This window comes from Schistocerca piceifrons, chromosome X (assembly GCF_021461385.2).
Source record: "Schistocerca piceifrons isolate TAMUIC-IGC-003096 chromosome X, iqSchPice1.1, whole genome shotgun sequence".
Lineage (NCBI taxonomy): Eukaryota > Metazoa > Arthropoda > Insecta > Orthoptera > Acrididae > Schistocerca > Schistocerca piceifrons.
The window spans coordinates 229406393-229419001 of NC_060149.1; the positions used below are offsets into that span (position 1 = coordinate 229406393).

Genomic DNA, 12609 nt, shown 5'->3' on the forward strand with positions numbered 1-12609 from the left:
GTCCTGCACACAACAATAATGTTCCTTAAGTTTCAAGTCAAATAAGTAACTTAACAATAGGTATAAAAATTAACTTCTTAAGCATTGTGCATTGTAATACATTATTTATTACATATTCAGAAATAAAAAATTGCATTTAACACATGGAACATGAACAGTTAATTTCAAAACAAAAAGACATCAGGACTTTGACTGTTTCTGCCAGTTGTGGAGCATAATTAATTGACAGGTCATCAACATTCTTAATGTCATCTTCATCTCCTCGTCCAAACCTAGGGCAGGAACCAGTGAATCACAGAATTCTTGAGGATTGGGATTGGTCAAGATTGGTTTTAAATGTAGTAGATTCTTGAATTTTGCAGGTTTAAGGGGCAGTTTGCCATTGTAAAGTTCTCTCAGTATGTTTAGATCACTTTGATTGTTACACTTTCTTGTTTTCTGCGCCTTGATTCTCAGCAAAAACAGCTTTCAAATAGTTTTAAAAGTAGTTTGTCTTGTGAAGCACCAATCTTGCCTCCTTTTGGTCAACTTTTAATTTCTAATTGGTGGTGTTGCCACAAGGCACTTTTTAACACAAAACACACATAAAAGGTCTGTCTAAGTTTCAAATTTGATGTCTATGGCACAAATGATGTTAGTGAAAGGTCATGGTTTGATTCTGGTATTTCTAATGACATCCCTCCAGTCATCGGATGTCTCAGTGTAAGATTTCGCATTGACAAGACCTTTCATACAACAGTGGCCTCTTATAGCAAAAACTACTTTTACAGATGTACGTTGTTTCTGTGCATGAGCTGTGTAGTGCAGAAAATGCATAACCATGAAATTCTTGTTCTGACTTGCATATGAGTTGGGAAAAAAGAATGATGTGTTTTACTATGGGGCTGGGATTATTCTCATCATCTGTCCTCTTCCAGGTGGCACTTTCATCATACATGTAAAATACTGAAGTTTAGTCTGATGATACGTGTATATTAAAAGATATGAAATTCAGCTGACGATGACTGTATACATCAGGTGTGGTTACATTAAGAGTAAGCAGATTCTTTTTTTAATCAACAATAATTGCCTCAATTTCTTCATGTTTTCCGGATTCTTTATAGCAGTTTCTTTTGACTGAATAAAACTTCGCACTTCTCACCATATGATCTTGTCTTTCCTTTGCCACAAAGCCTTCTTAGCCTTAAACGGTATTATAAATTGCCATGTAGAGACTTTAAAGAAACACTCTGAAATCTGTGGCTCTCAGATAGATGGTTGAAGTAAATATAAAACCAAATAAAATCAACTGTGTGAATAAACTAAATCCATTTTTTTTCCTTCATGAAATCTATGAGAGGAAGTCATCTTTGTAAGTAAGGTAGGTCCTGGGCTAATGAGGCTTCAGGTCCTTTGTCAGTAGTATCAGTAATGACACTGATACCTATGATTTCAATCAATTACAACTGTATATGTCTTTTTCAGGGTATCCAAAAATAAATATTGAAGTTTCCATCAAAAATTTCTTGGAAAGTTGTTGAACCACCAGTATGTTCTTTGTTAGACTCAGTATATATTACATATAGTTTGGCTTCATCTAGCCCTTCAGGTAAGCACTCTTGATGTATCCTTTAAAGAATAGTGATATTTCCTTCCTCTCATAGATTTCATGAAGGAAAAAAAATGGATTTAGTTTACTCACACAGTTGATTTTAGTTGGTTTTATATTTACTTCAACCATCTATCTGAGAGTCACAGATTTCAGAGAAGTGTTTCTTTAAAGTCTCTACATGGCAATTTATAATACTGTGTAAGGCTAAGAAGGCTTTGTGGCAAATGGTTACATCCAGCAATATATCACTACCATAAACATGTGCACGTGCCTGATAACAATAAGACACACAATCACTTCCCACTGCATCATACTTTCTGTTGCACCACTGCTGAACTGGAACAATTGTGATCAGTTCACTCAAATACTGAGTCTGTTTGTTGCAACACCCAAGTTTATTTACGTTAGATATAATGTGTGGAGTGCCACTATGAGGACATGACCAAGCACCTTAAGATTTTGCATGAACCGAGGACTGGCAGCCACGTAACATGAGAAAATGTGAAAAGTGTTAATATGTAGTAAAAACCTAAGAAAATGTCCGTTTCCGTCATTTACTATTGAATCGACCTAACGCCAGATCGTCACATTGGTCGCTTTTCTCTCTGAAACGGTTACATTTATCGTCTGCAAGCCCTTGTCGCGTGCTGCGGTATGCGGAGACACTACAAGCAGCACAGTAGAACACAGAAGACGCATCTAAGTTGATGCAATCGGCCAGTAAGAAGAGCAAGATTTCAAGTTTTAGTTATCGATTATTGATTTCCATTTTCAAGAAGGGACGTCGAACAGATGTGCAGAACTATAGACCTATATCTCTAACATCGATCAGTTGTAGAATTTTGGAACACGTATTGTGTTCGAGTATAATGACTTTTCTGGAGACTAGAAATCTACTCTGTAGGAATCAGCATGGGTTTCGAAAAAGACGGTCGTGTGAAACCCAGCTCGCACTATTTGTCCATGAGACTCAGAGGGCCATAAACACGGGTTCACAGGTAGATGCCGTGTTTCTTGACTTCCGCAAGGCGTTCGATACAGTTCCCCACAGTCGTTTAATGAACAAAGTAAGAGCATATGGACTATCAGACCAATTGTGTGATTGGATTGAAGAGTTCCTAGATAACAGAACGCAGCATGTCATTCTCAATGGAGAGAAGTCTTCTGAAGTAAGAGTGATTTCAGGTGTGCCGCAGGGGAGTGTCGTAGGACCGTTGCTTTTCACAATATACATAAATGACCTTGTGGGTGACATCGGAAGTTCACTGGGGCTGTTTGCGGATGATGCTGTGGTATATCGAGAGGTTGTAACAATGGAAAATTGTACTGAAATGCAGGAGGATCTGCAGCGAATTGACGCATGGTGCAGGGAATGGCAATTGAATATCAATGTAGACAAGTGTAATGTGCTGTGAATACATAGAAAGATAGATCCCTTATCATTTAACTACAAAATAGCAGGTCAGCAACTGGAAGCAGTTAATTCCATAAATTATCTGGGAGTACGCATTAGGAATGATTTAAAATGGAATGATCATATAAAGTTGATCGTTGGTAAAGCAGATGCCAGACTGAGATTCATTGGAAGAATCCTAAGGAAATGCAATCCGAAAACAAAGGAAGTAGGTTACAGTACGCTTGTTCGCCCACTGCTTGAATATTGCTCAGCAGTGTGGGATCCGTACCAGATAGGGTTGATAGAAGAGATAGAGAAGATCCAACGGAGAGCAGCGCACTTCGTTACAGGATCATTTAGTAATCGCGAAAGCGTTATGGAGATGATAGATAAACTCCAGTGGAAGACGCTGCAGGAGAGACGCTCAGTAGCTCGGTACGGGCTTTTGTTGAAGTTTCGAGAACATACCTTCAGCAAAGAGTCAAGCAGTATATTGCTCCCTCCTACGTATATCTCGCGAAGAGACCATGAGGATAAAATCAGAGAGATTAGAGCCCACACAGAAGCATACTGACAATCCTTCTTTCCACGAACAATATGAGACTGGAATAGAAGGGAGAACCGATAGAGGTACTCAAGGTACCCTCCGCCACACACCGTCAGGTGGCTTGCGGAGTATGGACGAAAGATGTAGATGTAGAAGGTGACAGAGATTCCGTGGGTTGTAATACAGCTAGGAGAAGCTGGATGTTCTTTCTGCAATATTGCAGAAAGACTTGGCAGGAATGTAGCCACTTTGCATGTCTGTTGGTAGTGGTGCTCACAAGAATGTAAGGTCGCATGAAGACCGGGTTCTAGACGGTCACATCACCCTCCAAGAGAGAACATGTTTCGCACATCATACTGCATCTGCAGCTGCAATTTGAGCAGCAGTTGGCACCACAGCGACACAACGAACTGTTACGTATCGTTTACTTCAAGGACAGCTTCACACGAGATGTCCTGTAGCATGCATTCCACTGACCCCAATCACTGTCATTTTTGACTTCAGTTCCGTTAAGCAAGAGGTCATTGGAGGACATGGTGGAGGTCTGGTTCTGCCTTGGTGCCAGTGATGGCCATGTGTTGGTTAGGAGGAGGTCAGTTGAGGGTCTGCAGCCAACCTGCCTGCGTGCTAGACATACTGGACCTACACCTGAAGTTAGGGTCTGGGGTGCAATTTTGTATGACAGCAGGAGCACTCTCATTGTTATATTATGCATCCTGACTGCAAATTTGTTTATCAGTCTGGTGATTTGACCTGTTGTGCTGCCATTCATGAACAGCATTGCAGGGGGTGTTTTCTGAAAGGATAACACTCAACTACATACCTTGTCATTACACAACATGTTCTACAGAGTGTCAAAATGTTGCCTTGGCCTGCTTAATGATCAGGTCTGTCTCCAATTGAGCACACATAGGACATGATCGGATGAGAACTCCAGCAGCATCCACAAACAGCATTAACCATCATTTACAGCATCATCCACAAACAGCATTAACCATCCCTGCATTGACCAAACAAGTGCAACAGGCGTGTAACTCCACCCCACAAAGTGACATCCGGCACCTGTACAACACAATGCATGCATGTTTGCATGCAACATTCTGGCTGTTATACTGGTTACCAGCACTTCACATTTGCAATGGCTTATCTCACACTTACGTGAACCTGTGATCTTTCAATGTTAATATAAGTCTCTTAGTATCGTAGTCATTTTACCAGAACAGTTTTTCTCTGTGACTGTTTCTCTAGAAAGCAAAACAGGCGTACACAATTACTGCATATAATACTGAGGTAAATATTTAGAAATCACTCCTTTTCTCCTCTTCATATCTTTCAGGCAACTATTGCAATATTACCATATTGTCAACATGCATGTGTGAGCATTTTGACTGTTACCTCTTACACCAATCACAAAGTAACTACTGGTGTTACTTTTCATTTCTTATTGATGTAATTAACTGTGTGTGTGTCATGTTGATAAATATAAAACAAAACTAGGTCCCAGCTCTCTGGCAGAAACGTGGCATCTTTTTGACAATATTCAGGCTTTCATTTCAACAGAGTCATATAATAATATAGAATAAAATTTTTAATATGATGTTTTTGGTATTGCACTTTATTGAGTAAAAATAAAAATTATTTATTAACAAATGCATCATGAAAGCATTTTTAGTTCATACAATACCGCAGCAACTTTGGTGTACAGAAAATATCATAATCTGCAGTCTTCAGTATTAGATTCATAGTTACAGACTAGATGTTCATTACTTAAAGCTACAGGACACTCATTATTCCAAAACATGCGCACAAATCTCTGTGTTGCATCTTCTGATACTATGCTCCATGTGTATTGCATACCTGTACACTGATTTTGAGACAGTACGGATTCTCACTGGAGTTTTTTCCATGTTGGAGGACGATCACAAACTTTCACCATTCATGACACAAATTGGCACTTTTGGTACAACCTAAAATAAAAGAGTATTTATCAAGAGTGTTTCCAAACTGCTTACATTTATATGCAGTACACTGACACTAATAAATTTTGTTCAAAATATTAGATATTTCATTGAGTTTGATCCTCCTAGTTGTGTCTCTAACATAAATATGACTTTCAAATAATAAACTTTCTTCCAGACAATGTAACTGCCATATAAGAAACAATATTATATTATTAATACTGTGGAGAGGCCAGAAAAATGTGGTTCCAGAAGAGGGGCAGCAGCCTCTTTAGTAGTTGCAGGGGAAACAATCTGCATGATTGACTGATCTGTTACAATAATGTCAGACAATATGGTCTTGCTGTGCTGGTACTGTGAATAGCTGAAAGCAAGGGGGAAACTATAGCCATTACTTCTCCCAAGAACATGCAACTCTATCATATAGTTAAATGATGATGGGATCCTCTTGCGTAAAATATTCCGGAGGCAAAACAATTTCCCATTTGGATCTCCAGGTGGGGACTATTCAGGAGAATGTCATCATTAGGAAAAACAAAACTGGCATTCTACGGATTGGAGCATGCAGTGTTAGATCCCTCAACTGGGTAGGTAGATTATAAAATTTAAAAAAAAAGGAAATGCTTAGGTTGAAGTTAGATGGGATGGGGATTAGTGAAGTTTGGTAGCAGGATAAAGAGAACTTCTGGTCAGGTGAGTACACTGTCATCAATAAAAAATCAAATAGGGATAATGCAGGTGTAGGTCTAATAATGAATAAGAAAATATGAGGGTTGCCCAGAAAGTAGTGCACCACATTTTTTTTCTTCAATAATCCTTTATTGAAGATAACAAGAATTACACACATGAAAGAATTGTGTTTCATCTACATACCCTATTTTTCCACGTAATCTCCGTCCCATCCTATGGCCTTCCTCAAGCGCGAAACAAGGGCGTGTATGCCCTGTCAGTACCAATCCGGGTCCTGGTGGTGGAGCCAATGCTTCACTGTGTGAATCACCTCCTCATCAGCAAAATGTCTTCACGAATGGCATTCTTTAATGGCCCAAACAAGTGGAAGTCCAAGGGGGCTAGGCTAGGTGTGTCAGGTGTGACAGACACTGCTGCAAATAATGGAGCTCCACCAAATCACCTTCTGACGACCTCACCCTCCATGCCCAGCAACTAACTGTACTTCTGTTGACAGCATATGCTCCATAGACTGTGCACAAGCATTTGTGAATATTCACCACAGTTTCTTTCTCTGCAGTGAGAAATTCAATGATGGCATGTTGCTGTAACATGCATCTCCTACAGATGCCATTTTGAAACTGTCCTGCGGCTACACTATCTGTCAGAAGCGACAGAATCTTGACGCGCTCTCTCTCTCAGGAGACTTCAAATAATACATATGGAATATTCTGCATTTGTAGCATTGTTTTTGGCTGAGAAAAAAAAAATGGGGCTTTACTTTCTGGGCGACCCTCATAGCAATGTGGGTAAGCTACTATGCGCAGCACAGTGAACACATTATTATACACAGGATAGGCATAAAGCCAACACCCACAACAATAGTACAAGTTTATATGCGAACTAGCTCTGCCGATAATGAGGAGGGTGAAACAATGTATGATCAGACAGAAGAAATTATTCAGACACTTATGGGAGAGAAAAATTTAATTGTGATGGGTGACTGGAATTCAGCAGTAGGAAGAGGAAGAGAAGGGAAAATAGTAGGAAAATATGGACTGGGGGAAAGGAACAAAAAAGTAATCTGTGTGGTAAAATTTTGCTCAGAGCATATTTTAATCATCACCAATACTTGGCTCAAGAATCAACAATCATGGAAGACACCTGAGATAATGGGAAGTTTCAGATGATTACATAACAGCAAGACAGAGATTTTTGGAACCAGATTTTAAACTGTAAGACATTTGCGGAGCAGCTGTGGACTCTGACCATAACTTATCGGTCATGAACTGTGGATAAAACAGAAGAATAGATTGCAAGAACGATGGAAATGAACACGGTAGAAGACAAATTGATAGCTTGAGAGATGAAATAGTGAAGGCAGCAGAGGATCTAATAGGTAAAAAGACCAGGCCTGCAGAAATCCTTGGACATCACAGGAGATACTAAATTTAACTCATGAAAGAAGAAAATATAAAAATTCGACAAATGAAGTGCCAAAAGAGAATACAAATGTCTAAAACATGCAATTCACAAAAGTGCAAAATGGCTAAGCAGAATGATAGAGGAAAAACGTAAGTCTATAGAAGCATGTATAACTAGGGGGAAGATAGGTACCACCTACAGAAAAATTAAAGAGGCCTTTGAAGAAAAGAAAACTAGCTGTATGGCTATCAAGAGATCAGATAGCAATCCAGTACCAAGCAAAGAACAGAAAGGTAGAAGGAGTATATAGAGGGTCTGTCCATGAGAGATGTACTTGAGGGCAATGTTATAGATATCAAAGAAGACGTGGACGAAGATGAGATGGAAGATATGACACTGTCAGAAGAATTTGACAGAGCACCAAAAGACCTAAGGAGTTGACAACATTCTGTCATAACTACTAATAGCATTGGGAGAACCAGCCATTACAAAGCCCTTCCATCTGGTTTGCAAGATGTACGAGACAGGCAAAATACCCTCAGACTTCAAATAATAAATCTAATTCCACAGAAAGCAGGTGCAGACAGGTGTGAATATTACTGAACTATCAGTTTAATAAGTCATGGTTGCAAAATACTAACATGAATTATTTACATAAGAATGAAAAAAAACTGGTAGAAGCTGACCTCGGAGAAGATAGGTTTGGGTTTTGGAAAACATTGGAACATGTGAGGCAATATTGACCCAACAACCTATCTTAGGTCTTGTAAATAGGTTGAGGAAACGGAAACCCATGTTTACAGCTTGTGTAAATTCAGAGAAGGCTTTTGACAATGTTGACTGGAACACACTCTTTGACATTCTGAAGGTGACAGGAGTAAACTAAAGGGAGTGAAGGATTATATGGAACTTATACAGATATCTCAGTTATAATAGACCAAGGGCATGAAAGGGAAGCAGTGGTTGAGAAAGGAGTGAGACATTGAGAAAGGAGAGAGACAGGGTTGTAGCATATCCACAACGTTACTCAATGACACTTTTATTTTAGCAATTGTTGGGGCGGGAGCTGCAGTCACTGACTGTTATTCTATGGATACTTACCTCTCTTATGCACAGAAAATAATGGTGTTTCTTCAAACCACAGTAAATACTCACTTGCAGAAAAAACAACTGTTTAAAATTTACCACTGCATATATCTTCAAAGGAAAAGGAACCAATAATGAAACGTTCTCTGAATGTGCACCACACCTTTTCACCGCTAATACAAAGGTATTTCCACAATTAATCAAGCTATATGTATACACATTTCAATTACTTGAAAAGTGTATCTCATCTGCCTGCATGACATTTGTTTGATTGGTTGATTGATTTGCGGGAGGGAACAAACAGCGAAGTCATCAGTCCCATGCATGACATTTATGTCCATCCATATTATTTTCCATTTGTTGTGTGTTGGCCTGATGCAGCTAAGTTTATTGCAGGTCACTCTAAACAGTATGTATTGTCAAAGTTTTTCATCATCGTTATCACTGAGAAACATGGCACCACACCCTCTCAGCTACTGTTCAAAAACAGTATGAACAATAATGGAAATTCATAAACTGTGAGTTACCTTATTACGTTACGGTATGGGAAGATTTCAACTTACTAACTATAGGCTGGAAAACTCTATAATGATTATGGCAAGCAATAACAACAGGGATTTGTGTGATATTGTTATGAATCCTTATCTAAAATTTACCTTGAACAATTAGTAAGGGAAGTGACTTATAAGGGGAAATGTCTTAAACCTAGTTACAAATTGGTCATAAAATTTTAATTTAGTTAACATAAAACAGAGAATCAAAGCTGATATAGCAGTTATAGCATCACCAGCATGAGTGTTATTAGATATGTTAAGAAAGGCAGATAGATATTTCTCATTAATAAATGTGACAAGAAACAGATTTCAGATTATCTGAGCAGACAACATGAAACATTAATCATTCTGCTGTTAGCTGCCCTAAATGGTTGGTATTCCACAATTTGCACTCTTATAAACGACATAAATTGATGTTACAGTATTCATCTGTGGCATGCTAGTGTAGAATATGTGACAAATTCAGCTAAGTAAAAAGACCCAAACATTGCACATGTTTATTTAAATATGTAAACTAACTTTCAGTTTTTCCATGGTGTGAGACCACGTCATGTGTCAGGTAAAACTGATGCAGAATTCTAGAAATATTTTATTGTTTGTATTAAGGCTTGTGTGTATCATAATATATTGTGTATCTTCAAACATCTGTGAGTGCTGCAAAAGATCTGTACTACAATGTCAATTGCAAACTACATTTTGGCAGCAGAACCCATCATTTAGACAACCACTGCCTCCTGATTTCAGTTGGTACACGTGTGCTAAATGATACATTTTTGAGAATTTTTGGAAGCTCTGAGTGCTGTGTGTAACATATTTGACAATAAATCAATGGTTTTGAGCTATAGTTGTGTACTCTGCAAACTTTAGCAGCAATATATTTTTGGAAAATCATTTCCCCACGTGAATCTGTTAATGAAGAAGATTTCAACAGAAGTTTGAGACAAAGTAATCTTCAACAATTTACTGATATTTAACAAAAGCCACTTTCTTGGGTGTTGAAACTTCATATCTTAAAAAGGAACTTGGAGGCCTTGTAGGGTAATAAATCACGAAACTAAAAAATCCAAGATTAGTTTAAAGTTACTTGTTTATTGTTCAACAAAAACAATCAGTTTTTGAAAAAATAATTTAAATTTAATTGGATAAATAAAAAAAATCTACTCACCAAGAGGTGGCAGAACACACACATAAAAGAAAATTGTAATTAAGCAAGCTTTTAGAACCAGTGGCTCCTTCTTCAAGCAGAAGGATTGAAGGGGAAGAAAGAGGGGTGAAGTAAAAGGACTGGAGAGGTCTAGGAAAAGGGGTAGATTTTGGGAAAGTCACCCAGAACCGCAGATCAGGGGAGACTTACCACACAAGATGAGAAGGAAAGACTGATTGTTGGGGACTGCATCAGATGATATTTGAAAACCTGAGAGCTTAAAGGTGGAACACAGGGTAATATGCAAGACAGAGATTACTGCTTACACATCATGCACAAGTTAATAAGAGCAAAAAGATAAGTACATTGTATGTAACAGACGTGGGAGGGGGTGGTGAAAAATAGATAGGTAAGACAATGAAAGATGTAGAAAACTAAAGTGGAGTGAAAAGAAGAGTAGTTACTGTGAAGAAATGCTGGGATGGAAGAAGTTAACATATATTAAGGCCAGATGGTTCGCGAGAACCAAGGACATGTTGTAGTGCTAGTTCCCACTTGCAGAGTTCTGAGAAACTGGCGTCTGGGGAAAGAGTACAGATGGCATGTGTGGTGAAACAGACTCTGAGGTCATGGTTATCATGTTGTAGAGCATGCTCTGCAACAGGATATTGCATGCTCCCAATATACACCCTCTGCCTATGCCCATTCATCCTAATTGATAATCTGGTGGTTGTCATGCAGATATAAAAGGCCAAACGGTGTTTACATACCAGCTGGTACAAGACATGTCATTTCACAGGTGGCTCTCCCTTTGATAGTATATCTTTTGCCAGTTACAGGGCTGCTATAGGTGGTGGTAGGAGGGTGCATATGGCAAGTCTTGCAGTGAGGACGGTCACCGGGCTAGGAGCCATAGGGTAGGGAGATGGGAGCAGACGGAGCACAGGACCCGACAAGAATATTGCAGAGATTGGGAGGGCAACAAAAAGCTGTTCTAGATGTGATGGGTACAATTTCAGACAGAATGAATCTAATTTCATGGTATGTTTTTAGGAAGTCATGGCCCTGTTGAAGTAGCTGATTACACATTAAAGACCAGGATAATACTGAGTCACCAGTGGTGTGCTTCAAAGCTGTTTTTACAGTGATCAGCAATACCAGGATTGGATGGGATGGCCCGGGAAATCTGCTTTTGAACTTGGCTGGTGGGGTAATTAAGTGCAGTGAAGGCTGAGGTGAAATTCTTGGTGTATTGCTCTAAAGAGTTTGCATCTGAACAAATACGTTTGTCTCAAATGCCAAAGCTGTATGGGAGGGAACATTTGACATGTCAAGGCAAACATATTTGTTCAGATGCAGACTCTTTACAGCAATACACCACCAGTCTCACCTCAGCCTTCACTGCACGTAATTACTTCACCAGCCTAGTTCAAAAGCAGATTTCCCGGGCCATCAAATCCAATCCTGGTACTGCTGATCCCTCCAAAAAAACAGCTTCAGAACACAACAATGGTGACTCAGTATTGTCCTGGACTGGAATGCATAAATCAGCTACTTCGACAGGTCAATGACTTCCTAAAATCATGCCCTGAAATGAGATGCATTCTGTCTGAAATTTTTCCCACCACATCTAGAACAGCTTTTCGTCACCCCCCCTCCCCTCCCCTCCCCACCCCTCCCCTCCCCAGCCCCTCCCCTCCCCTCCCTCCCCCCCCCCAATCTCCACAATATTCTTGTCAGACACTATGCTCCTTCTGCACCCATCTCCCTACCCAATGGCTCTTACCCCTGTGACCATCCCTGCTGCAAGACTTGCCCTATGCACCCTCCTACCACCAACTATAGCAGCCTTGTAACTGGCAAACACATACTATCAAAGGGAGAGCCACCTGTGAAACAACACGTAATGTACCAGCTGTCATGTAAACACTGTTCGACCTTTTACATCAGCTTGACGACCACCAAATTATCAATTAGGATGAATGGACAAAGGCAGAGGGTGTATACATGCAACATGCACGCTCTACAACATGACTATCGCGACCTCGGTGTCTGTTTCACCAAACATGCCATCTGGATTCTTCCTCAGACACTAATTTCTCAGAACTCCGCAGGTGGGAACTAGCACTACAACATGTCCTTGGTTCTCACCACCCACCTGGCCTTAATTTATGTTAACTTCTTCCACCTCAGCATCTCTTCACAGTAACTACGCTCTGTGTGCTCTCAGGTTTTCAAA

At 39.6% G+C, this 12609-nt stretch overlaps 1 protein-coding gene across 1 annotated transcript in view; it reads right to left on the reverse strand.

Annotated features, from left to right (window-relative positions):
* Nucleotides 1-5128: 5128 nt before the first annotated feature.
* The window catches only part of LOC124721632 (glutaryl-CoA dehydrogenase, mitochondrial-like), a 160329-nt gene continuing 152848 nt past the window's right edge, over nt 5129-12609 (reverse strand). Inside the window, exon 10 of the mRNA XM_047246692.1 lies at nt 5129-5501. The gene's annotated coding sequence lies outside the window, so the exon portion shown is untranslated. The remainder of the gene's footprint in view (nt 5502-12609) is intronic.